The sequence below is a fragment of the Humulus lupulus genome, chromosome 7, assembly GCF_963169125.1.
Source record: "Humulus lupulus chromosome 7, drHumLupu1.1, whole genome shotgun sequence".
NCBI classification, from domain to species: domain Eukaryota; kingdom Viridiplantae; phylum Streptophyta; class Magnoliopsida; order Rosales; family Cannabaceae; genus Humulus; species Humulus lupulus.
Window position 1 is genome coordinate 149636490 of NC_084799.1, and position 24627 is coordinate 149661116.

The 24627-nt window shown below is 41.2% G+C and overlaps 1 long non-coding RNA gene across 1 annotated transcript; it reads left to right on the forward strand.

The window, feature by feature from the left end:
* Nucleotides 1-21268: 21268 nt before the first annotated feature.
* LOC133789953 (uncharacterized) lies at nt 21269-23351 on the forward strand. Its single transcript, XR_009873805.1, has 3 exons — nt 21269-22326; nt 22432-22509; nt 23147-23351. It is a non-coding gene; the product is annotated as an uncharacterized LOC133789953 (long non-coding RNA).
* The last annotated feature ends 1276 nt before the right edge of the window (nt 23352-24627 follow it).

Consider the following 24627-nt stretch of genomic DNA (forward strand, 5'->3'; position numbering starts at 1 on the left):
TAAGACGAAGATTCAACTACTTCCTCTAGTTGCAATTCTTGAATAGAGTAGACATTAAAATTCTTATATTGCTGTTGCTTTAACTTTTTTGGATCAGCATAAATTTGTATTGTCCAGCTCTTTGTTGACAATTTTTTGCTTAGTCTTTTAATATATTCTTTCTTCTCTTGAGAAATTATTTTTATAGATTTAAGTTAGTGTTGAAAAATGATATTACTGAAATTTGTTTAGTATATACAATTTTTTTTAAAACACAACAAACCTCTTTAGAATGTTCCATTAATTGTACTGCAGAGCAACCCAACATCTCTTCTGCTACATGGCCGAACATAATTACAGATATACTTCCAGTGTTCTCATTGATTTCTGCATATGCCCTGGCACTGAAATTTATATGATTTTCATTTGAGCATTAGTTTATTTTAAGAAGATACATTTTTTAGAACGTTTAAATTATTTAATACACACCGTGGTGTTGCAATTGATCTACTTCCACATTTACACACAGTTTTCATTGTATGTTTTTGTAGTTCCCGAGTTACATGCAGGACATGACATGTAGTAGAATATTTGTGCTAAGTTTGTTAGAATTATTTTTCCTTGAATCCAGAATTTTGCTATCTACATCAATTTATTTGGAATAGTCAGTAAAAATGTTGGTATAAATATAATTTACTGGAAAATAATAAAAATCACTTTACCTCCATTGGTTGTAAACTTTTCATCAAATCTGCAATATTTCCAACCTTAACAATTTCACGAATCCCAACAGATGATAAGGAGACAGATGGATATGTACAAGATCTTGCAATGATACTTCTTATTTTTAATTTATTTTTATCTGCCCTGAATAATAATAAAATAAAGATAAATGTTAGAAAATCTTATTATGTAATTAGGTTTAATTAATTAAAAGCTAATTGATATGTATTTAAGAATTACCATTTTCGCATTGTTGTTGCTTGTGGAAGTGCAAGATTTATAGTAAAGTTACTTGATGAAGTTGTTGACAAAGTTAAACCTTTTTCAAAATGAAATAATGTTAATGAAAAAGTATATATATATATATTTTATAATTTATAAGATTGTGACTTATAATACTTACCTCTGTATGATTTGACAAATATGTTTGTTGCTAATATGATTGGTTTTTCATCGACAATTTCAGATATCTTTTGGGCATCATATTTGACAAATTGACCCCACATGGTTAAACAAATTGGATTGAAACTAAAGTTTAAGAAAATTTGAAATAGTTAATATTTAAATAAAAATATATATTTCTTATGTATTTAAAAAATTGAATTATTTTAGGTTGTCTTCTTACCTCTTATCAATGAGATAAATTTCTTGGATTGTTTTTATTCCATGCATTGTCGTTACATCTTTAGCTGGGCTCATTTTTATTACAACTGCTAATAGATCTGTATTTTTGGATTTCAAATATTAGGGATTTGATAACGAATCTGCAATAAAAATTAGTTTAATTGTTATAACAAAACTTAAATTAAATTACCTATGTTTTTAGGTGTCATTTTGTAAGGCTCCAAATCTTTGAAATTGACTATGTCATATTTTGGTTGTTGTACATGGTCGTCATTTTCTGATAATTCTTCTATTTTGGTCTTTGAGTTAATCGTCCATTGATATGGATGGTCTCCAATTTTGTAACGTGGATTTGCTTGTATAACACGTGCATTGGTGATGTAATATGATTGGTAAACATTTAAAGAATCCTCCCAAGTGTGGATATCAGACTCAAAAATTGTAGCTTGTACTTTATTTCCCTGTGTCAAAAATAAGAATACATTGAGATTATTAAGGTATAATCTGTTTTTTTTATTTGTAAATGAATAATTAAAATGATAAATATATTATTTAAAATTAGTAAAGAAAATAATTAGTTTACCTCTTTATCAATAAGCGTCAGATTTTGATATTTTAATTGTTTTTGTGGGCTTGTTCGTATAACTGACTTTTCATAAACTATCATCTTAATTGTCCAATTTTTTGTAGTTGGATCAATATCATTTATTGATGTGTGCATCATGCTGTTTATTTCTTAGGATAATTACTTTTGCAACAACCATTTCTTTTCATGCAAACATTGGATGGGTTTAAGACTCCACAGGGTCCATGCATCATATGCTTCACTACCGCATTATGTAAATGTATGTTTGTATTTTGATATGGTATTTCTGCTGAAACAATTTCATCGAAAGATTCCGGTGTATATAATTTCCAATCCCTTTGCAAGATAATTAAAAAGTGTGCATGTGGAAGACCTCTTTTTTGGTGCTCTATGACATACTTGACCAAATATCTTCTTCTTAAACAATTCGCCTTTCAGTTGTTCTAATTTCGAATGGAAAACTCAGGCAACCAAATCAGGTCTATTTTGAGGTTCTTCATGTTGGAGTAGTTCGTTTGAAATTTCCGGCCAATTTGGATTGCAAGTCATTGTTAAGAAAATATCTGGTTTTCCATAACGTTGTACTAAAGTCATTGCTTCCATATATCTTTTTCGCATGTCTCTTGGACCACCAATAAATGAAGAGGGCAAGATCATTCGCTTCCCAACATTAGATGCATTCATTTCTCCAAGAGTAATGGTATCAACAATACCTTGATATATCTCTGTGGGAAAATGATTTTGGTTGCTTCTAAAATAATCCAATCTTGACGTCTCAATCTTTACATACATATCAACCACAAATTGTTGTAACAGTCTTCCAGAAATTAATAAGATTGAGTTGTCATTTTCTCGAATTTGTAATTTGTAGCAATAGTATTCACGGCATGAAACTATCGGACCCTTGTCTACATTGTTCAATCCTGAAAATTTTTAATGTAAGTTAAGTGATTATAAGTTGGATGTGCATACTTAAGTAATTTTTATAACATTAATATTATTAGCGTTTTGTAAACATTAAAGTTTTAATCTAACCTCGTTCTTCCCTTGCTATCAATTCGTCAGCATTTATCGATTGTTGAGGTAGTATTGAATGATTTGTTTTGTTATATATAGATTTGTCTCCTCGATTAACCCTTTTAATTCCTTGATGCCATCCAATATCTCCGAAAGGGAATAATAGCGGATATTGTAGTGGATCATAACAACCAAAATAGTATTGAACTTTATGGTTTCCACCTAAATGGTTATGGACAAAAATGTCACGAGGTTTTAGTTGTTCTCCTTCATTATTTTCAACCAATATTGCTGCAACTTGTGACGATGTCGGTGCATTGAAAACACGTTGATCGAGTCCTGGATCTGTCCTTATAAGAATTGTTTGGTTTTCCAAATCTTCTAAATCACCCAACGAACGGAAAAAAATTGAATATGGATTAATTTGAAGAATATCGATTAGTTGAGCGACAATTGATGGAACCATTCTATCTGAATCTAAAATTCGATTTTGTAGTTCATTATCTGTATCATAGAAGTACAACTGCAAATAAGAAGGACGACCATTCGAGGGTAGCAAATCATTGATGTAATGATATATGTTGACGCGGTTCTTCGCCAACAGGTAATTAAGAGAAGAAGAGAAATTGATTAGTACTGAAAGTAGAACCGTCACAGATATGAAATCTTAGAGAATGAACTAGGTGACTCGAGACACTTTTTTTAAGTGGTTCGAAGGTTAAAATCCTTCTATTCCACTAGTCAATATTATTGATATCTTCTGGGTATTTTGTTTACAAAGTATATAGTTCTTCAAAGACTATTTTTCCCAACCCCTATCAACTCCCAGGGTCTCCATATTTATAGGAGAAGGCACCTGGAAGTTGGTAGGGAGGTCATCCCGTGACCTTACCATTTGTCATATCAACTCTGTGACATTCATGATTAATTCCTAAACCTGACACATAAGTGTGGTCTAATCAGCATGGAAGGAGAGAATGGGCCGCACGGCCCAATCCAGCTGTGGGTGTCTGATACGCACGTTCTTGCTGCGTGTCCGAGAAGTCAGGGGGATATCGGACACGTGATGTCAGATATATGCACGTTTATCTTGCGTGTGTTGACTTCGTAGAGGGTCAGAGCTTCGCGGGCAGCTCGTGCCATGAGAAGCTCGTAATACAAGCTTCTCCCCCTGATCTGACCTTCGGCCTTCTGATTCTGGGCAATTTGGGCGAGCTAATATCCTCGGTCTGTGGGCGCCTCGGACTAAACTTGATTAATTCGAGGCACGACCTTCTAATCAGCCCGTGGGAAAACCAGGGCGTACATCTGCCCCCCAAGCTCCTGCTCGTGGTACGTGATGTCATACATAGGAGACCACAGTAGGGGCTTTCAGACTTTCCCCACAACCCTTCACATTCCATTCGTTTCACAGGCGTCTGACACGTGGAACGTCGTGGGTGGCGACGGTACGTTTTACGAGAACCGCATTTAATGGCCTAGCCTATTGCCGAACCGTCGCTTCATGTTTCGAGTGGAAGGCCTCGGATCCCTCACTAGGGTCACCCAAGGGTCTTCTACACGTGATCCTTTCCTGGTATAAAAGGGGGTGGCCACCCTACGCACGAGCCACCCTTTCATTCAAAAAATTCTCAAATTTCCTTCTTCTTTCTCTGACCTTCCGAAGAACGAAACCCTCATCTCTGCTGCCCTCACTCTCCTTGTTCAGGAAGCTTAGGCGCACAAGTTTCTCCAAAGCTTTGGAAGCCACTGCACCGACGAAGCCCCCACCAACGCAACACTCTCGCTCATCACCCAGCAATACACTGTAAGTTTTCTGACCCTGTCCGTTTTGAAAATATGCTACTGTAGCATAGGTAAGAAATTTTTTACTGTAGTCGCATGCATGGGGTTTCTAGGTTGCATGGATATGGAGGGTGACAGCCCTTTTTAGACTAGGGCACTCTTATTGTAGGAAATCGCCTTGGGGCATGGGTTTCAAAATGCTCCTTCAGGAACCATTTCTGGGTAGGATCTTTAGGAATTTTGGGTGCAAAACCGGGTAGCTTAGGGAATACGCCTCAAAAGCGGTTTTGCAACGTTCTGCCTGCTGAAACTTTCCCCCCAAGGCAAGTTTTTACTCTGAACCCCCTGACACACGAATTCCGAGTAATCGGGGATCTGTTAAGGGCATAGGCGCGTGTTCATTGTACCGCGTGGTTCCACTCTCCCCGGGCTGGGCTTACCTTAGCTCGTGTAACGAATAACTGCTTTGTCCTCCTGCTTGGGTCGCCTTTTCTAAAGTGTTTCTTTTATTCGATAGGCGACCAGATGGCCCCGAAGAGGAATCTGCCCCAGAAGAACGTGGGAAGCTCGGCCTCCCAGAAAGAGAAAGGAAAGGCGGTGGTGCCTATTAACCACGAAGTCTAGCACTTTTTTCGATCTTATTGTCGCCAACGGCTCTGCTTCGGCCCACTTGGTGAAGTAGTCAATGGCTACCACGGCGTAACGGACCCCGCCCTTTCCGGTGGGCAAGGCGCCTACTAAATCGATTCCCCAGACGGCGAATGGCCAAGGAGACGAAATCATTTTTAGCTCGACCAGAGGAGCTCGGGCAACCACAGCGAATCGCTGACATTTGTCACACCTTTTCACATATGAGATCGAGTCTTTGGACAAAGTCGGCCAATAATAACCTTGCCTGAGAACCTTTACGGCCAGACTTTGCCCCCCAGTGTGGTCCCCGCAGAATCCTTCATGAACTTCCTGCAGGATGGCCTTCGCTTCACTTGGAAGAATGCACCGGAGGAGAGGTAGGGAATGCCCACGTCGGTATAACACTCCCTCGACTATCGTATATCTAGGAGCTTGATAAAGGACTCGCCGTGCGTCGTTACGCCCTTCGGGTAACTTGCCCTCGACGAGATACTCAAGAATGGGAGTCATCCATGTCGGCCTAATGTCAATCATTTCAATCTCTGCCCGATCTCCTTCTATACTTGGTCTCTCCAAGAATTCTACAGGCACCAACCCCAGGGTTTCCGTCTCCCCCGAGGTGGCGAGTTTGGCGAGAGCATCTGCGTTGGCGTTCTGCTCCCGAGGTATCTGTTCGATCGACCCTCTCTCAAACGCAGACAGCTCGGACTTTACCTTTGCCAAATAGGCGGCCATCTTGGGTCCCCGCGCCTGGTATTCGCCCAGAACCTGATTCACCACGAGCTGGGAATCGCTGAAGCACTGGACAGAGCTCGCCTTTAGCTCATTAGCTATCCTAAGTCCAGCCAACAAAGCCTCATACTCTGCCTCGTTGTTAGACGCCTTGAACCCAAACCTTAGCGCCGAGTGGAATCTATGTCCCTCGGGGGATATTAGAATGATTCCGGCCCCGGAGCCGCTCTCGTTAGATGAACCATCAACGAAGATCTTCCACGACGAATGCGGGGAGGCGACCTGAGGTTGGTCTTCCGATGGATTCTCCTGGAATCCCGTGCATTCCGCCACGAAGTCGGCCAAGGCCTGACTTGTTATGGTAGTTCGGGGAGTATAGAAAATCTCGAACTGACTGAGTTCGACCGCCCACTTTAGCAAACGTCCCGATGCTTCAGGCTTTTGCAAAACCTGCCTTAAAGGCTGATCGGTCATGACGTGTACAGAGTGGGACTGGAAATACGGCCTGAGCTTTCGTGAGGCCGTGATTAGGCAGAACGCTAGTTTTTCCATCACTGGGTATCTTGATTCAGCTCCGAGGAGTCTCTTGCTGATGTAGTAGACTGGTTTCTGACCCTGGTCCTCTTCTCGTACTAGCACGGCACTAGCTGCGTCCTCAGTGACGGCCATGTAGAGGAAAAGAGGTTCTCCTGCCTTGGGTTTAGATAGCACAGGTGGTTCAGCCAAATGCGCTTTCAGGTCGAGGAATGCGCTTTCGCATTCTATTGTCCACTCAAATTTCTTGTTTCCCCGGAGCAGGTTGTAGAAGGGCAGACACTTGTCGGTTGACTTGGAAATGAACCGGTTGAGCGCTGCCACCCTTCCTGTGAGGCCTTGGACATCTTTTCGCGACCTGGGGGAAGGAAGCTCGAGCAGTGACCTGATCTTGTCGGGGTTTGCCTCGATTCCTCAGGTATTTACTATGAAACCCAGGAATTTCCCCGATGCGACGCCGAAAGTGCATTTCTGAGGATTGAGCCTCATGCCATATTCTCGCAGTATGTTAAAACATTCTTCCAGGTCGGCAACGTGGTTGTCGGCAGTCTTTGACTTGACAAGCATGTCATCGACGTACACTTCCATGTTTTTTCCGATCTGGTCCGCGAACATTCTGTTTACTAGTCTTTGGTAGGTCGCTCCGGCATTCTTCAGGCCAAACGGCATGACCTTATAGCAATAGACGTTAGTCAGGGTCATGAAGCTGGTATGCTCCTGGTCTGCCGGATTCATCGTGATCTGATTGTAGCCTGAGTACGCGTCCATGAAGGACATTAGCTCGTGCCCCGCCGTGGCATCCACCAGCTGATCGATCCTCGGCAATGGAAAGCAATCCTTGGGGCAGGCTTTATTCAGGTCGGAGAAGTCGATACAGGTCCGCCACTTCCCGTTTGGCTTCGGAACTAACACGGGATTGGCAACCCAAATGGGAAATTTTGCTTCGCGGATAAAGCCACTCTTTTTTAGCCGGGCCACTTCTTCTTCAAGGGCTTCGGCTCGGGTCGTCCCTAAACGCCTCTACTTTTGAGACTTGGCAGGGACGCTTTTATCTAGGTGGAGCGTGTGCATGATGACGCTCGGACTGATCCCTATCATGTCTTCGTGCGACCATGCGAATACGTCTAGGTTTCTCTGCAGAAACGCAGTCAGCTCCTCCTTTCTTTTGTCACAGAGGTTCTTTCCGAGCTTAACCGTTCGTGATGGGTTTTGCTTATCAATATAAACCTCCTCGAGCTCCTTAATAGCCTGGAGCTCGGACCCGTCCTTGCCTATGCGGGGGTCAATGTCCTCACTTATGGCGAGCTTTTCTTCTCCGGGAACCTGAGGTTTTTCAATCTCAGGGGCCGCCTTGGGTCCCTGGGATTCCTCTTGGCCCTGAATGGCCATTGTCAGCTGCCCGGGTTTAGATTTTCCCTTCATGGAAATGCTGTAGCATTCCCTGGCAGCGAGCTGATCGCCCTTGATAGTACAGACCCCTGTTGAAGTAGGGAACTTCATGGCGAGGTGCCGGACGGAAGTGATAACCTCGAAAGCTATGAGTGTAGGTCGGCCCAAGATGGCATTGTAGGCAGCGGAGCAGTCAATGACCACGAACTCGAGTAGTCTGGACACTATTCGAGACTCTTCTCCTAGGGTGATCACCAGCTCGATCGTCCCTATCGCTGCTGATCCCTCTCCCGAAAAGCCATACAGCATCACCGAGGTCGCCTTTAGCTCGGCGACGGTCAAGCCCATCTTTTCTAAGGTGGATCAGAATAGGAGATTCACCGAGCTCCCATTGTCCACCAACACTCTCCTTACTTTCCGGTTAGCGAGCTGGACTGTGATGAGGACACCAAGACTAAAGATCCAAGTCTAGTTCCAGTTGTTCTGGTGACGAGGGCGCGAGCCAAAAGACTCAGTTTAGGAGCTTGATGAGTCTTATTGTATTTGGTCATCTTGTATTTTTTTATTTAGTCTTTGTTTATTTTGTGAAAAGTTAAACACTTGACTTGTGTGAGTCCAAGAGTCCTTTTGTCTTTAATTTTTAGTTTTCATTAGGAAGACAAAAGGCTTGTCTTTAATTTTCAGTTTTCATTAGGAAGACAAAGGGGTTTGTCTTTAATTTTCAGTTTTCATTAGGAAGACAAAGGGGTTGTCTTTTCGGTTTTCATTAGGAAGACAAAAGGCTTGTCTTTAATTTTTCGGTTTTTAGGAAGACAAAGGGGCTTGTCTTGATGTAATTTTCGGCTATATAAGGCCTTGAAAACATTTGGAAAAAAAGGCAGATTTTGATGAAATGAAAATTGAGAGGTTTTCTTCTTGAGTTCTTGAAGAGACTATTCGAACTTATCAAGGGTATTCCTTGTGGCGTTCAACCCGACTTATCAAACGGATTCCCATCCCCGTTTGTGGCGTCTTCCTCATACCAAGGTTCATGCTTGGCTAAGCATTGGGTCGCGGTTCTTCATTCCATTTCATGTGTTCTTGGTGGCTGCCATATTTGGTGTCGGGTTTCACCACAATCGTTGGTGTGGTTCGTATCAGTTGGTATCAGAGCTTAGGATCATCCGGTTTGGCCTATCCTTTACTTTGTGTTTTTCTTTCAATTCGTGTCTCTATATTAGAAAAAAAAAAATTCATCATCTACTCGTGTTTTGATTTCTTTGTCCTTGTTTCCTTGTGAAATCTGAAACTATTCTAGAGCTTCTTGATTTCCTTATTTCATTTGTTTCCTTGTTTTTCTTTTTTCGTTTCATTGTTCAAATCGTGCAATTGAATTAGGGTTTCTGAAATTTCCCCTAATTTGTTTTCTTTTTGTTTCTGAAATCGTGAATTAGGGTTCTTAACGTGAATTAGGGCTTTGAGTTTTTCTCTTGTTCTAATTGTGGAATCTGAATTTTCATTGAGTTTCTCTTGTTGTTTTGTTTTGAAATCCGAATTTTGCCTTGGGTTTCTCATGTTCTTGTTGTGAAATCCGAAATTGGTATTGATAATTCCCTTGTTTCAATTGTGTCCCTGGTTTCAATTGGTTCCTTTATTTGTTGTGGAATCCGAGACTGTTATAGTGCCACAAATTATTTTGGTTTTGATCTTATTGGTTGAATCACAGATTGAATTTTGGGAATAATGGTTTTATGTTATTGGGAGTGTTCTTGAATCTGTTATAGTACCACAGTTTGCTTGGTTTTCGGATTGGTTCTTTGGAGTTCAAAATTTTTCTTTTCAAAAATTGAGTATCTGGGTTATCAAATTTGAGAGATAAAAAAAACAAAAAGGAAGAGAGAAAAGGAAATTTCAAGGGGATCCGAACTCTAAAAAAAAAAAAAAGAGTAAAAAAAAAAAGAGTCTAGAAACCCCTCTTAAAAAAATTTTGTTCTACTCTTGTTCCTTATGGTCTAGAGGCCTTTTGGCCAAAACCCCACACAAGTGTTCCAAAAATCATCATTTTTTCGTCATTTTCACCAGTTTTCGTCGGTGTTCGTTTGGTTTGTTTGGTTGGATTTGCTGCTTGAATACTCCATATTACCGTTGGATTAGTTTTGAAAGAACTTAAAGAAGAATACGAGTGGAAAAAAGGCAGAGGTGTGAGCCTATTTGAGGGCAAAAGCCATTGAAATTGAGTGAAACACGAGGGGATTTGAGTGAAAATATTGTTCGAGCGAAACACGTGAGGGAGTGTGGTGAGGTCTTTTCTCCATATTATTCTAACCTTATTTTGCAGATTTCCATCATGGCACAAAATCCAGAGAAAAATGCAAGCAATGATATTCCACCACTTGAAGTTCCGAATCTACAAATGCAAGCACTAATTGGGGAGATGCGAAGGATGATGAGGGTGGAGTGTGAGCAAATACATGAGAGGTTGGATAGGGTAGAAGAAGGAACACAATGGAGGCCACGGAGGAATAGGGTGTACCAAAGGGAGGATGAGAATGAAGGGGATTTGGAAGGGTTAATTTCTGATGATGAGTTTGATAGGATGTCAGCGGGTAACCATAGGAGGTATGGCGGGGATAGAGAAGCTAGGAACCAGGTAGATAATTATTTGGGAAATATCAAAATGAGAATTCCATCATTTCAGGGGAAGAGTGATCCTGAAGCATACCTTGAGTGGGAGAAGAAGATGGAGCTAGTTTTTGATTGTCACAACTACTCCGACATGAAGAAGGTAAAACTTGCTGCCATTGAGTTTACTGATTATGCTATTGTTTGGTGGGATCAGTTGTGCATCAACAGGAGGCGGAGTGGAGATCGTCCTATTGACACATGGGAGGCCATGAAGAGGGTGATGAGGCGACGGTTTGTACCACCTCATTATTATCGAGATCTCTACCTTAAGTTGCAAGGTCTTCGTCAAGGTTCCAAGAGTGTTGATGAGTATTACATGGAGATGGAGATGGCTATGATTAGAGCCAATGTGGAAAAGGATCGGGAGGCAACAATGGCAAGGTTTTTGAATGGGTTGAACCGAGAGATTGCTAATCCAATTGAGCTACACCATTATGTGGAATTGCAAGATTTGGTGCATATGGCAATCAAAGTTGAGAGGCAGCTCAAGAGGGGTAGTACAAGTTCAAAGCCAAGACCGAGCCCACACAATTCAAGTGCAACAACTTGGCGGTCAAACTATCCAAAGAAGGAAGAAGACCAACCTACTTCATCCTTTACAGCAAAACCAGCCACGACCCCTCAAGGTAAAACAGCCCCTACTTCGTCCCGTTCTAGTGAGATAAAGTGTTTCAAATGTCAGGGGCGAGGACACATAGCTAGCCAATGTCCAAACAAGAGAGTTATGGTGATTCGAGAAAGTGGCGAGCTCGATTCTGAAGATGAAGATGATCTTGCTGACATGCCACCATTGGAAGATGCTTCTATCGATGATGAAGAGTATGGGCCAGAATCTAGTGAGATGCTTGCACTAGTCACACGACGAGCCATGAATTTGCAAGCAAAAGAAGAGGAAGAAGAGGTGCAGCGAGAGAACATCTTTCACACTTGTTGTCATGTGAAAGACAAGGTATGCAGTGTTATTATTGATGGTGGTAGTTGCACTAACGTTGCTAGTTATTCCATGGTTGAAAAGCTCGGGCTCCCAACGCTTAAACATCCTTGTCCATACAAGTTGCAGTGGTTGAATGATAGTGGTGAAGTGAGGGTTACAAAACAGGTGCTGGTATCATTTCGAATTGGCAAGTATGAGGATGAGGTATTGTGCGATATGGTTCCCATGCAAGCTGGACACCTCCTTCTGGGAAGGCCTTGGATATTTGATCGGCGAGTCCAGCATGATGGCTTCACCAACAAGTACTCATTCACGTTTCGTCAACGAACAATCACTCTAGCTCCATTGACGCCAAAGCAAGTATATGAAGACCAAGTGAGGTTGCAAAAATTGAGTGATAAAAAAAAATTGAGTGAGCAAAAGAAGGAGAGTGAAAAGATGAATGAGAGTGAGAAAAAAAAGAGACAAAGAGAGAAAAGGGTCGAATCAAGTGCGAGAGAAACGAAAGAGAAGAGTTCGATCAATGAGGGAAAATTAGAGAGAAAACAAAATAATTTTTATACAAAAAAAAGTGAGGTTAAGGAGGCTCTTTTAAACACTAACCAACTTGATGCTAACAAGGGTCGTCACAAGCAGGTTTTTGACCCCGATGATTGGGTATGTGTACACATGAGGAAAGAGCGATTCCCAGCACAAAGACGTTCCAAATTGCTACCTCGAGGAGATGGTCCGTTTCAAGTGCTAGAAAGGATCAATGACAATGCCTACAGACTCGATTTACCAGGTGAGTATACTGGTAGTGCTACTTTTAATGTTTCTGATTTGAGTCCTTTTGATGCAGGTGAAGATTTGAGGACAAATCCTTCTCAAGAAGGGGGGAATGATGAGGACACCAAGACTAAATGCGCTTCTCCTGCCTTGGGTTTGGATAGCACAGGTGGTTCAGCCAAATGCGCTTTCAGGTCGAGGAATGCGCTTTCGCATTCTACTGTCCACTCAAATTTCTTGTTTCCCCGGAGCAGGTTGTAGAAGGGCAGACACTTGTCGGTTGACTTGGAAATGAACCGGTTGAGCGCTGCCACCCTCCTGTGAGGCCTTGGACATCTTTTCGCGACCTGGGGGAAGGAAGCTCGAGCAGTGACCTGATCTTGTCGGGGTTTGCCTCGATTCCTCGGGTATTTACTATGAAACCCAGGAATTTCCCCGATGCGACGCCGAAAGTGCATTTCTGAGGATTGAGCCTCATGCCATATTCTCGCAGTATGTTAAAACATTCTTCCAGGTCGGCAACGTGGTTGTCGGCAGTCTTTGACTTGACAAGCATGTCATCGACGTACACTTCCATGTTTTTTCCGATCTGGTCCGCGAACATTCTGTTTACTAGTCTTTGGTAGGTCGCTCCGGCATTCTTCAGGCCAAACGGCATGACCTTATAGCAATAGACGTTAGTCGGGGTCATGAAGCTGGTATGCTCCTGGTCTGCCGGATTCATCGTGATCTGATTGTAGCCTGAGTACGCGTCCATGAAGGACATTAGCTCGTGCCCCGCCGTGGCATCCACCAGCTGATCGATCCTCGGAAATGGAAAGCAATCCTTGGGGCAGGCTTTATTCAGGTCGGAGAAGTCGATACAGGTCCGCCACTTCCCGTTTGGCTTCGGAACTAACACGGGATTGGCAACCCAAATGGGAAATTTTGCTTCGCGGATAAAGCCACTCTTTTTGAGCCGGGCCACTTCTTCTTCAAGGGCTTCGGCTCGGGTCGTCCCTAAACGCCTCTACTTTTGAGACTTGGCAGGGACGCTTTTATCTAGGTGGAGCGTGTGCATGATGACGCTCGGACTGATCCCTATCATGTCTTCGTGCGACCATGCGAATACGTCTAGGTTTCTCTGCAGAAACGCAGTCAGCTCCTCCTTTCTTTTGTCACAGAGGTTCTTTCCGAGCTTAACCGTTCGTGATGGGTTTTGCTTATCAATATAAACCTCCTCGAGCTCCTTAATAGCCTGGAGCTCGGACCCGTCCTTGCCTATGCGGGGGTCAATGTCCTCACTTATGGCGAGCTTTTCTTCTCCGGGAACCTGAGGTTTTTCAATCTCAGGGGCCGCCTTGGGTCCCTGGGATTCCTCTTGGCCCTGAATGGCCATTGTCAGCTGCCCGGGTTTAGATTTTCCCTTCATGGAAATGCTGTAGCATTCCCTGGCAGCGAGCTGATCGCCCTTGATAGTACAGACCCCTGTTGAAGTAGGGAACTTCATGGCGAGGTGCCGGACGGAAGTGATAGCCTCGAAAGCTATGAGTGTAGGTCGGCCCAAGATGGCATTGTAGGCAGCGGAGCAGTCAATGACCACGAACTCGAGTAGTCTGGACACTATTCGAGACTCTTCTCCTAGGGTGATCACCAGCTCGATCGTCCCTATCGCTACTGATCCCTCTCCCGAAAAGCCATACAGCATCACCGAGGTCGCCTTTAGCTCGGCGACGGTCAAGCCCATCTTTTCTAAGGTGGATCAGAATAGGAGATTCACCGAGCTCCCATTGTCCACCAACACTCTCCTTACTTTCCGGTTAGCGAGCTGGACTGTGATGAGGACACCAAGACTAAAGATCCAAGTCTAGTTCCAGTTGTTCTGGTGACGAGGGCGCGAGCCAAAAGACTCAGTTTAGGAGCTTGATGAGTCTTATTGTATTTGGTCATCTTGTATTTTTTTATTTAGTCTTTGTTTATTTTGTGAAAAGTTAAACACTTGACTTGTGTGAGTCCAAGAGTCCTTTTGTCTTTAATTTTTAGTTTTCATTAGGAAGACAAAAGGCTTGTCTTTAATTTTCAGTTTTCATTAGGAAGACAAAGGGGTTTGTCTTTAATTTTCAGTTTTCATTAGGAAGACAAAGGGGTTGTCTTTTCGGTTTTCATTAGGAAGACAAAAGGCTTGTCTTTAATTTTTCGGTTTTTAGGAAGACAAAGGGGCTTGTCTTGATGTAATTTTCGGCTATATAAGGCCTTGAAAACATTTGGAAAAAAAGGCAGATTTTGATGAAATGAAAATTGAGAGGTTTTCTTCTTGAGTTCTTGAAGAGACTATTCGAACTTATCAAGGGTATTCCTTGTGGCGTTCAACCCGACTTATCAAACGGATTCCCATCCCCGTTTGTGGCGTCTTCCTCATACCAAGGTTCGTGCTTGGCTAAGCATTGGGTCGCGGTTCTTCATTCCATTTCATGTGTTCTTGGTGGCTGCCATATTTGGTGTCGGGTTTCACCACAATCGTTGGTGTGGTTCGTATCAGACTGCTACAACCAAAGGATCGTTATGAGGGAATTGAACATGGCCTACATCTTCTTCCGTGAAAGTTATTAGTTGTTTCTCTAATCGTTGATGTTTCGACTGACGCTGCTCCGAGGCGAACTCCGCTCCGTTGTGAGCTTTTAATTCATTCACATACCTCTTCTGGGCGCCTCTACTCGTGCCAGCCATGTGTGGCCCTCCAGAGATGGTGGATATCTCTCCCTCGACCACGGGGGGAAGGACGTCCTGATCTACCCGAGGCCCGGGCTGAATGGCTGGGACCTCCGGAACGGGTCGACTTGCCGGGACCCTGTTCTGCGAGTACTGCGCCAATGGGCCTGCTCGGATGAGAGTCTCGATTTCATCTTTGAGATGCCTGCAGTCGTCGGTGTTGTGCCCAACGTCGTTATGAAAATGGCAGAATTTGGAAGCGTCTCTCTTTCCCTTGTGGTGTTTCAATGGCTCCGGCCTCTTCCAGGGGACCCGAGTAGCGTTGGCCAGGAAAATATTTTCCCTGGACTGGGTGAGCTCGGTATAAGTTGTGAACACGGGCTTGAATTTATCCATAGACTTATTCTTCTTCTGGCCGTGTTGGCTATTTTCACCATGCCCTTTTCTTTTGCCACCACCGGGCTGGTTATTCTGCACGACTTCGGGAGTCGCCACCATGATCTCCGTCCCCGTCCCAGCGGGCTTCTCGGGGACCTGGCTGGTCCCTGCGGCTGAAGCTTCAGCTTCTTCTAAGTTTATCCACTCTTGGGCTCTGTTAAGGAATTCGCTAACCGAGTTGACTCCCCTCCTTTGAATATCTTTCCACAGGTCTCCGCCGACCAGGATTCCGGTCCTCATGGCCATGAGCTTGGAGCTATCGCCAGCGTCCCTTGCTCGAGCAGCGACATTTGCAAATCTGCTCAAGTAGGCTTTCAGCGTCTCACCGGGCTGCTGCCTCACGTTAGCTAGGGAATCGGCCTGGACTCGGGCGGCCTGAGAGGCATGGAATGCCCTCTTAAAGTCAGCCGAAAAGGTCTTCCAGGAGCTGATTGATTGCCTTTTACTCTGCTTGAACCACTGCCTGGCAGGCCCAGTCAGTGTGGAAGGAAAGATCAAGCAACGCAGCTCCGGGCCGATGTTATGGGCCATCATTAGGGTGTTGAACATCCCTAAATGGTCAGACGGGTCTCCGTCCCCGTTGAACTTTGACAAGTGGGGCATACGAAAACCAGAAGGGTATGCCGTTGTCGCTATATTGGGGGCGAAGAGTTTCATCTCGTCCCCGGAATCATATTCGTCTTTTTCTTTTTCCGATAGGAGCTTCTTCATCAGTTCCTCCATTTGAGTTAGGCGCTCTAGGGTTTTGTCCTAAGATCCTGGGTTATTCCGGTGCTGTTCAACAGCTCCGGACCCGTTGTACATATTAGGTAGGTTGTTGCCTCTCCTATCTTGAGACAGGTTATTTGGGACATTCCCCCCGTTACGTACTTCGGATCGGGCCCCCACTGAGCGGGCCTGGCTACCATCCCTAACTCGATCCTCTCTGTGAGAATTGAGGCGGTCTCGAAGGTCGCCTCCCTAGGTAGTCTGGTGACTCTGTGCCGAACTTAGTCGCTGACGCAGGTCTCCTCCCGAGAGATCACTCCGTCGACTACCGGTCCAGTGACTCTTGCTGGACAGGCTCGGGGTGCGTCTTTGGCGGCTACGATCTGATCCTTCCCCTGGCACCCTGCTGCGCTAGGAAGGCCCAGCTGACGGCGGGTCTCCCCTACTACCCCCGTAGGCCGGGATGTCCCGGACGGGCTGAGGAGACGGATGTTTGATGGGAGAAGGAGGATGCCTGATTGGGGAGGCGATCCTAGTTCCATCTGGACGAATCAAATTTGGTGGGGGCCTCTCGGCCCTGCCAGCTTGCTGATCTCATTCTGGGCGAGCTGGATGAGACGCATGACGGTCTTCGGGGACGGGCTATCGTCGTTGGCCCTCCCCGGCTCTTCTTCGGGAATTTCCTCGATCTCTCCTGGGCGTCCTCGAGGAAGGCTGAGAGCTAGGAGTTGACGTCCTAACCGAACGGCTGTATTGCTGCTGTCCGGTTCTAGGCACTTCCCTGAAGTTTGCCTCTTGATGGTGTGATGAAGGGGTGGAGTTGGCTGCAGGGAGCCTATCCGAACGGCTACGCCTGGATCGATTACCTCGGCGAGACTTAGGAGCCTCACCTTGCCTCTCTCCAATGTTAACATTGGTTGCGATAGGGGGTAGTCGGTCCAGAATATCCCGGATTTGCTAACCAGCGGCTGCTAACTGGCTCCTCAGCTAAGCATTCTCCATCTCCACCGCAGTATAATAACATGGGTTCGGATTAGGCGGCTGGGGCGCTGAACTACCAGTGTCGTCTTGGCCTGCCGGCTGCTTTCCTGGTCTCTGCTGGACTTCGGGAATTTGCTCATCAGGGATGGCAACATGGTGGGCCTCTTGCCCATCATGCTGTTCTGTTTCGTTGCCATGTCTGGATCGGGTAGTCACCATAGTTGGATGTTGGTGGTAGTACTGATCGAACTTGCTCTCAATGAAAGCACCAAACTGTTGACGCAGTTCTTCACAAACAGGTAATTAAGAGAAAAAGAGAAAGGGATTAATACTGAAAGTAGAACCGTCACAAATATGAAATCTTAGAGAATGAACTAGGTGACTCGAGACACTTTTTTTAAGTGGTTCGAAGGTTAAAATCCTTCTATTCCACTAGTCAATATTATTGATATCTTCTGGGTATTTTGTTTACAAAGTATATAGTTCTTCAAAGACTATTTTTCCCAACCCCTATCAACTCCCAGGGTCTCCATATTTATAGGAGAAGGCACCTGGAAGTTGGTAGGGAGGTCATCCCATGACCTTACCATTTGTCATATCAACTCTGTGACATTCATGATTAATTCCTAAACCTGACACATAAGTGTGGTCTAATCAGCATGGAAGGAGAGAATGGGCCGCACGGCCCAATCCAGCTGTGGGTGTCTGATACGCACGTTCTTGCTGCGTGTCCGAGAAGTCAGGGGGATATCGGACACGTGATGTCAGATATATGCACGTTTATCTTGCGTGTGTTAACTTCATAGAGGGTCAGAGCTTCGCGGGAAGCTCGTGCCATGAGAAGCTCGTAATACGAGCTTCTCCCCCTGATCTGACCTTCGGCCTTCTGATTCTGGGCAATTTGGGCGAGCTAATATCCTCGGTCTGTGGGCGCCTCAGACTAAACTTGATTAATCCGAGGCACGACCTTCTAATCAGCCCGTGGGAAAACCAGGGCGTACAATATATATGTCCCTGAGTTCTGAAAGTATAAATCCCTTTATTCCTTCGACAGAGATCTTTATCAAAATTTACTCCGAATGAGGTAAATGCGAACTTGTTGTTGTAAGTGCGAATGTATGTCCTAAAATGTATGGATTGATTTGTGTTCCCGGTAAACAAATCAAGAAGTTGTTTAGGTACATCATTTGTGGTTAAAGAAATCTTTCCATTACCGCAACAAAAGCCAGTTGTCTCATGTGGGAATCGCTTTGCTTTGCAATGTGTACATCTAGGCATTAATTTTAACAAATAAGGTTTTGATGGTACGACCTTCAATAGTTTTCTAGATTGTACAATAGCATTTTGTTGCATCCCACCTAATTCATTGGAAAGTTAAAAGGTAGTTACAAACAAAAGACCTCATATTGAGTTAATGGTATAAATTTTAAACAATTTCTGTATTGATTTGTTACCTCTAAGCATTGTTGATAGTTGATTTGAAGATTCAGAATCATTGTTGATAGATGTGTTGGTCTGTAAGATATTAACACTACTACCCACAAATCGTTGAGAATCATCATCGTCAATTGATGTCGATTTATTTATATGAATTAGATTATTTCTTGAAGCTTTTTTTTTGGCATATATTTCTCTCCATCTTTTGCAGAGCTCGTCCTTCTTTTCTTGACATAAATCTTTATAAAGTTTTCTTCTTTCATTACTAATCAGATTGTTTCTTGAAGCTTTTTGTTTTGAAGCAGCTGCTAATCTTTGAGAATCAACATGGCTAATTGATGTGGATTCATTTATATGAATTACAGTGTTTCTTGATGCTTTTTGTTGCGCATATTTTGCTCTTCGTCTTTTGCAAATTGACTCCTTCTTTTCTTCTGATAAATCTCTATATAGCTTTCTTTTTTGAGTTTGTTCATCGGTGTCTACATAAAATAAAGGCAAATTTTAAAATTTTCTGGTTATGTTATTATTATTATTATTACTATTACTTTGGTTTCACTCTCGATTTGGTAGGAATTAAACTGGTATAAAAAAGGGTTGATAAAACTTAATCTTTATAAAACGAATACATAAATAAAGATATATTATAATTTTTTTTAGTTGTTAATGTAGGTTTGTAGAAAAACAAATACATAATTAATAATATATTGTAAAATTTATTATCAATGTAGTTGTTGGTATAGATTGTTATTATTAAATTATTATATAAACTAACCTTTACCAATTCTCATTATGTTAACAGAGGTGATATTTGCTTTATTTGATGTGGAAATCTGTACATAAGGAAGTAAAAATGAATAAATAACAGATATAACTTAAATTTATTTACAAAAATAATGAAATGATAACATGATATGCAATAGTTGTTGGGAAATTCCACTCACTATATAGTAAAATAAAGTCTATGAAAGTAATAACCTAACCTTTTATTTTGGTTTCACTTAAACTGGTATAAGAAAGGTGGATACAAATTAATATTTATAAAACGAATACATAAACAAAGATATAATATTCAAAAAATTAATTGGATAATAAATAACATGACTATTAAAATGTACAATATTATTTAAGTAGAAAGTTATTGTCTATATGAAGAATTATTTTGAGACACATTTTCAAACAGTAATTGCTTCAATAACATATAATATATTAAACCTATAACTGGTTAAAACCAATTTAAATGAAATAATTGAGCTCGACAAATTGGGCAAGAAGGATTTCGACGAATCCAATTAACAATACAGTCGACATGAAACAAATGTAAGCATTGTGGCATATGTGCATAGGTCGTTCCCACTTCAAATTCCTCCAAACACACAGGACATGTCTGCCCTATCTGTTTATTACCTTCTTCAACTATGAAAGTAATAAGAATCAAATCCACAATCTCCATATTACTCCAATATGGAAACTAATCCTTAATTGCCATGTATGTCTCACAGTCTCAAAGTTCTATCTATCTTTAAAATCTCTTTTTTAAATAGTCACGAGACTCTGGTTAATAGCCAAAACATAAAAGTTAGATTGTGTTCGATAATAATGATATTAGTAATTTATAATTTTTTTTTTAAAATAGTTATAAGTAACAAACTTTAAAAAGCACAACTAACAATTATTTAATTTAAATTGGTTGTTTGGTAAAAATAAAGAGTGGTCCCCTCTAATACTATATGAATGTTTAGCCACATCATATTCTTTACCAGCATTGAAAAGTTTTTTAACTGATTTGAAATTCTTACTCCTAATATACTACTCAGACCAAAAAGTCAATGACGATTTTTAATTTATGTTATGTAAATTTTTTCTAAATTTTTCTTAAATTCCTAAAAATATTCTACCTATCTTTCTTATTATTTTTCTATCTCTTTAATTAGCTAACTTTAAATTAGCTAACAAGAGGCCAATTTACTTTCAATTTTATTTTTTTAAATATAGTTCACAGCCCAAGAGCCCAAGAGAAGGAAACCTAATTCCTTATCTCTTCACCAAACCGACTCATCTCTAATCAGCCGCTTCTTCTCCTTCACCAAAATCGTTTCCCTCAACCTAATTCCTTATCTCTCCACAGCCGCATGGAGAGATCTTATCCTTCACAAAACTGACTCATCTCTAATCAGCCGCTTCTTCTCCTTCGAATTCCTACTCGCAAGGACCGAGTCCCTTCTACACCTTCTCCACCACTCCTATGGTGAGGCCCCCCACCCATCTCTGTAATTTCTCTTTTGGGTAGAATTTTGAGTTTTTTTTCGTTTGTGCATGTGAATTACAGCATTTTGAGACTGGGTTTGGTATAGCTACCTTTACTTCTAATTGTTTATGACAAATTTGTACATAGGTCACGGGCCATTATTTCCAGCTTTTAGAATTTTTTTATTTTGAACTATTAAGATTCTTTAATTTTCTTGCTGATTTTACCTAATAATAATAATAATAATAATAAAGTTTTTTGTAATCCTAAATCCTCAAGTTCTCCCATTTTCTCTCAAACCCAGCCTTTTTCTTCACCAACATGTGTCACAACCTCTTATACGACTAATCCACAATTCTTATATGGTGATTTCCCTAAAAAAAAATTTAGATATCGATATCCTGTAATCCCATCAGTTTTCTTTAGCTAATTGAGTTTCTGCTTCAGTTAGGGTCACAGTTATGATCTATGAATGGCATGTGATTTTTTTGCACAAAGTAAAATGTGTATGTATCTTTTGTTATTTGTTCTCTTATCTGTCTCTATTTTTGTTTAACATAAACTTATTTGATGGACTTTCCGAAACACTCATTTTGTAAAGTTTTATATCGTTTTTTCTTTTTTTAATTTTTTTTCGAGTAATGTGGGCATTGTTTCAATACCAAATAACACAACCTGTTTGTTGTCTATTGGTAAGGTATATTGTAGTTGTTGAAATCTTCTGTAAATATGTCAGTTTTCGTTACAGTACAGCTAGGGAACTTTCTTATGAAGAAGCTAATCGACATTTCTGCTAGAGCTAATTTGATGACAATCCTAAACTTTTTAATAACTAATAAGCTTTCACACTCAACTTTCATTGACTTTAACTAAACCAGCAAAGCTTCATCTTAATCATACACTCATGGTTATAAATATCTCAGTCGACATATGTGTGTATGTATATTTTTGAAAGTGAACATTACATATTTACACCCCAAAAAGAACTTTGGTACTTACTTTCAAGCCAAAGATGAAGTGCTGTATTGTAATATAACATTGTTGAGAGCATTCTTTGGAATCCTTATTGTCGTTTATTTCACTGAATATTTTAAATTCATGATATGCAGTTTTTATTTTGATATTTTTTTCTGTAACTTCTTAATGAGAAGAAATTCTATTTTGTTGTTTGCTTCAGGGGCCTAGTTGGTTATAGGAGTGTTTTTAGCAGTGACACCCGTGGAACTGGATTTATGCATCGTGCATTCTTATGTATGATTTATTTTCTTACTTCACCATTTTTCTTCCTTGTCATTCAGCTATTTTGCTGTGCTAGTTATTTTCTAGCATCATTAGCAGACTTACTTTCCTGCTGACCAAGTTTTTAATACTTAGTGCCATCTTAAATTTGTACCAGTTTAATTCTGTATTGTAAATGTGTATGATAATGCTTATTTGACCGTCTATGAACCCAAGGTTAAGGTATGGTTTTTTGATTTAATGTTGAAGTGTTTCTGGCTTTATCTACATCCTACATCTTGTTTGATTTACTGTTGTACTATATAAACTTCTGCCATGATATTATAGGTCGACTTGACTGCTTATGTGGAGAAGCATGATTTTTGTTTTGATGCTGTTCTCAGTGAGCATGTCACCAATGATGAGGTATTGTCGCTGTTTTTTGAGCATTATTCTCTAGATAACAATTGATATGTTTGTACTACTATATGGACTTGTTGCAAGTTTGAACTCATTAACTATCTAGGCTTGCAAATACTCTTCCTTGTATAATAATTGGGACTTAAGACTGAGTTATCAGTTTGTTGACCGCTGTGTTATGGAGAGTGGATATATGGGTGCCACATTCTGCACATGTGGCAGAATTATTTGGTTAAATACTTTTTCTTTTTGGTATGAGATTTCGGTGTTACGATCCAATTATATATGATATATCCCAGGAGTCAAATATGCACCTTACTATTTTAAATATGCATGAAAAAATGTCTAAAAGCTAAACTGACACATTGACCCTTGAAGTTTTATGTTTTATGGAGTCAGTAAATTAGAAACTTGGTACATATTTTTTATAGTTGATTTTAAATGGGTCTGGTTATTGGAACATTTATCTTGTTAACTCTTACATTTCTTCTCTCGGTTTGTTTAAACTAATGTATTTTTTTTTAAGTTTTTGCAGGATTACTAATTTGAAACTTGCATATGTACTCATCTAATTTTACTATGCTATTACTATATGAAAAGAAATCTCACAAACCTTTTTAATGTAATCCCCTTTCACACGCAGGAAGCTTTCTTCATGCTCTGACTTCTTCACCAAGAAAGGTTGAGAGGTTTGCTACAAAGCCGAGGGGATATCTGTGGCAAGGCTTCGATCAAATTGAAACTTTGCAAGAGACTTAATTCCAGAACTGTATTTCTTGGGGCCGAAAATTTCTTAATAAATACCTATTACCAAACACATATATAAGTAAAAATAAATTGCAGGATGATGCCCAAACAATCATATAAAAAAAATTCATAAACCACAAAAAGCACAAAAGAAACAGTAAAGTCTATATATTATCAAATTGAAAAAATTCCTTAAAAAGTAGGACATTGGAGTAAAAATCTAAATTTACATTGCTCGACTTCACTAATTTCAAAACAAACAATCACAAATTCAAATGGGTTCCATTAAAAGATTCAATCGATCTATACAATATTCCAAGAAAGATGATTTAGTACCTCTCGATTATCAGTGACCTTGAGAACCAATTATGTCTGTATATCATTAAAATAGGAGGTTTGATGAGATAAATTTTAATTATGGCTGTAAATGCCATTGGTTGTGTCTTATGGTAATGGTTGTGTCTTATGGTTTGATGAGTCTTATGGTAATGGTTGTGTCTTATGGTTTGATGAGGTTTAATAACCAACTGTTAAGTGCTAAAATCTGTTAAGTAGTGTTAAAATATGTTAAAACATACCAAAATCCGTTAAATACTAAACTCTGTTAGATAGCCACTTATATAATAGGTAAGATTTGTTCTCCGTGTTTTGACCATCCGACAAGTGGCAATTGGGAGTAATTAGCGACTGGCCAGGGGAGTCCTCGAGAGGAGAGGATTCGGCGTAGTCCGAATTTCCCAAGTCAAGGATGTCTCTAGGTGAGGTCATCCCTCGAGGTCTTCCCTCAGGCGAGGGTGTCTTCCCTTGAGATCACGTTTCAAGTTGGTCTCTGAAGCATGTATAGCCATCGATGAGGTCACGATTCGAGGTCTTCCTTTGGGGAGATGATGTGTCTAAGTGATGTCACACCCCGAGGGGTCCTTCTAACTTGGCCATTCTCCAGGTTCAGAACTCCAGTCCTCGGGACCTAGGAGTAATGTCAGGTGTCAATCACTGTAGGTTTGGGCCTCAAAAGAATCATCTGACAACTTTTGGTGATCCTCGATTAGTGGTGTCAAGTTCATACACTCGACAATCGACATTTCTCACAACGCCGCCTACAGGGCAACGATAAACGCATGGAAATTGCCTAAGTACTAAAAGAAGTTGATACAAATTGAATTAGCTAAGTCCATGTTGCATATTTGTTAAAGGCTAAATTTGGCAATAATGATGCAATCGTGGCAAGTAAGTAGTGCAAGCTTCATGGCTTTAAACGAAAAATAGTTACAACAATGCTCGGGGGCTCGAGCGTTGTTTTTCTATACCCCAATAAACTATGGCATGCAGGCCTACTTAGTTAAAAAATTATACAGGACAAAATTATTGAGGCCCTAG